Source organism: Papilio polytes, unplaced genomic scaffold (assembly GCF_000836215.1).
Source record: "Papilio polytes unplaced genomic scaffold, Ppol_1.0 DF821733.1, whole genome shotgun sequence".
Taxonomy (NCBI): Eukaryota; Metazoa; Arthropoda; class Insecta; order Lepidoptera; family Papilionidae; genus Papilio; species Papilio polytes.
The window spans coordinates 1,030,068-1,033,661 of NW_013527471.1; the positions used below are offsets into that span (position 1 = coordinate 1,030,068).

Consider the following 3,594-nt stretch of genomic DNA (forward strand, 5'->3'; position numbering starts at 1 on the left):
GATTACCCACTGTTTGGAGGTGGTCGAGTCTCCAATCGTTTAATTAATGCCCCCTTCAACTTTAACCGTTTGGATTCTTTTCGTTTGGATTTTTTAAATGTTACTAAACAAAAGCCATATGAATGTCATAAAATCATTTAGTTTGAGTTTTACTTCCGTATTGTTTTGAAAACATAATTCTCTAACCTGTTGCTTTTATAGGAAAGGTAAATAAATGTTTTGACTCATGTTGGCGGTGGGACGTTTTCCGACGGGAAATTAAAATTTTGTGACAAAAATTAGCGCAAAATTCAGTCTTGTTAAATTAGAGGAGTTTGTTGATTATCTTCATTTATGTAAAAAGATATTAAAATCGATTTATGTTTACAAAAAATCATTATTGTAATGTCAACAATCAAGGTGTTGTTTCCGTAAAAGTATCTAAATATCTAAGTTTACCATATTATGTACACTAGCGCCCCCTGAGGGCGAGACATGCGCGGTAATTTAATTGCATCTCAGCTCCTTACCCGGCTTGATATCTCCTCCCCTGTCGATCAATCTAGGGTCACCGCTTTTCACATTATTAACAGTAATTACCCCACGATATGTGGTGCTGCGATTTAAGTTTGCATCTCTTTATGTTACTGATAAATTGTAAATGCAGCCTGTTTCTAGTTTGTCTAGAATACAAAGACTGCATATTTACAAATTCGGTTAGTGACAAGGACATGGGCATCGTCAGAAAGCCGCCGACTCCAATAGACAACGGATACCTACTTAATTTCGATTCTATTTTAATTATTAACGCGAAAAGTCTTCAAGTGGTAGTTTAGTGTTGATTATAAGAGTTATTTAGTGACTCTGAGTGCGAGTTTTATATATTTAGTAAAATCTTTACAGTGAAGCAAGTGAACGTGTTTCCAACAGGTAAAAAGCCGTTCATTATATAGTTCGTATGTATTGTGTTTTACTTATGCGACGCGCTGCGCTCTCGAGTTTTTATGTCCGTTATCGCCGCAAAGAATGATCAAGGAGGAATTATGTTTGTAAGAAATCTGCGCTCGGTTGCTGTACTTTGTACTCTTTATATAGATGTCTGAAAAGTCCCTTAATGAAACTACAACCTACAAACCACCCTTAGTATTCATTTAACGACTGTGTGAATTTGTTAAGTAAAGTGTATCAATATTTTAGACGACATAAAATAAATCTAAAATAAAATTAAAATTCTTTCTCACTCTAACAACCTATCTATTTCTTTCTAATTAATTTTTAAGAAAAAAATAATGTGCGTATCGATGATATAAAAAAAGTCGTCAAAATCAAAACAAAATCGAAAAGGAAATCGATATATTCGATAGCAGTGACCAGGGCAGCATACGTGACAGGAGGTCGGCTGTCGTATCACGTATCGGCGGTCGCCATTGTTGTACCGCACACGAATATAAAATGGCGTTTGCGTTTGTTCTCACACGAAACTCCGTACAGTTTGGATGTTCACTGCACCAAAATCGCTCCCTTTATCCCGCAGGTCAAATGACTACGTTAGACTAAATGCTTTTTACAGATATTTAAGTATAGAAATTCACACATTTTGAGTATGTAATTTTAATTATTGAAACAAATACTGCTTATCTTATTCAACTTACTTTATAACTAGCTGTTATTCGCGACTTCGCCTGCGAGAAATTAAAAAATATAGCCTATGCTACTCACAGATTAATTAACTTTCAGACGGTGAAAAAAATTTTAAAATCGGTCCAGTAGTTTTAGTTATACAATCAAAAATACAAAAATGGAAATCTTTCCTCTTTATAACATTAGAAAAAAAAGATTCAGTTAAAAAACTAATGCATAAATGTTTTAGATATACTTGAAAATGTGTTTGAAATTAAAGAAATTAAAAATATGAGCTATAATTTCAAAACATAAACGCATTATCCAATTACCTAATTATAAAAAGACATCACGCTACCGAACACCGAATATATATTAATACGAATATCTAAAACTAAGACAGTGGTTATATTAATATTAATTAGTGTTCGGTGCCTTAGAGCCTCAGTGCTTAAGCGCCTCAGCGGCTGAGCGCCTCAGTGCCTCAGCGGCTGAGCAGGGCTCGGCTGCTCTTTAATAAACATGAGGCGCGGCGCAGCTAATAATAAATGAGCCGGCGCAGTGGCCCGCTAGCGATGCGTTAGGGTTGTCAACTATTTACTATTTAAACAATAATTATTAATTTGAATACAGAAAAAATCGACTTTATGTACATGTTTTTTAGATACAATAAGAAATCGACTGAAATTGATATCCTATCTCTCGATCGAAACCTTAGTATCTTCGTTTTTATTCCATTTTATTAAAATACTAGCGGTTGCTTGTCTTCGCCTGCGTGAAATTAAAAAATAGCCTATGTTACTCACTGATAACGTAGCTTTCTAAAGGTGAAAGAATTTTTGAAATCGATCCAGTAGTTTTTGAGATATTTCAATACAAATAAATAAACAAAAATACGAATCTTTTCTCTTTATATTAGTATAGATAACCGATGCTAAACAATAGCAATAAAAAAATTAATCCACTAGTTGTCGAACATGACTTCATCTGCGCCGATTAATATTAAAAATGACTAACTACGCCATGTTTTTTTCAAGACAATGCTTACTATAATGAATATATTCAACTAGCTGTTCCCGTGCGATTTCGTTCGCATAAAATTATGATAATTCAATTTTATTATTTACATGTGTCAAATTATCAATTGCTAATGTCAAAATGACATGATGACATACCTTGGCAACCTTGCTTTCTTGATGTTGGCAACTTATGGTCTCTTTCCCACATTAGAGTTTTTATCCAAAATATTTACCCCCTAAGTTTAACGGCGTGAAAATATATAGCCTAAAGCGTCACGTAAGTATGGGGCTTTTTATTTAGAAATAATTATTTAAAAATATGCTGTAATTGCTGAGATCTTAGGCAACAAAGAAGTGTGTGTTTACGCTTTATTATAATAGTATAGATAGATAAGTAATATAAGAAATAAATATAAGTATAGATTAATCCAAAACGGTTACTTTTAAGTGCATTTCATCTTGTGTCAACAATGACCAGGAAAAAATCTCACTCACCCTGAATAGCCCCGACGGACTCCGGAATTGGTGACGAGACCAGATTAATAAGTGAATTCAAAGAATGTTAATATTTTGTAACGTAAGAAAATGTAACGTAGCCTATGTAAATGTATGGATATACCCATCCGACGAAAATAGTTACATCTTTTATAAGATCTTATAAAGAACTAGCTGTTCCCGTGCAGCTTCATCCGCATGAAATTATAAGATGTAATTTTATTGTTTACATTTGTAAAATTCTCAAATGCAAATGTCAAAACTACCGTTGACCATAATAATCTTGTTCCCTTAATGTTGGCAGCTTGTAGCTTGGTCCCTTTCCCACATTAGGGTTTTTTCCAATTTAGTTACGCCTATGTTTAATAGCGTGAAAATATAGCCTAATGACGTAAGTGTAGGGCTTTTATTAAAAAAGAAATATTCAAAAATATGCTGTAATTGCTGACATCTTGGGCAACAAAGTGTGTGTTTACGCTTT

At 33.6% G+C, this 3,594-nt stretch overlaps 1 protein-coding gene across 3 annotated transcripts in view; it reads right to left on the reverse strand.

Annotated features, from left to right (window-relative positions):
* The window catches only part of LOC106108280 (nucleolar protein 4-like), a 111,173-nt gene that overhangs the window by 105,654 nt on the left and 1,925 nt on the right, over window positions 1-3,594 (reverse strand). The gene's annotated exons all lie outside the window — the stretch shown is intronic.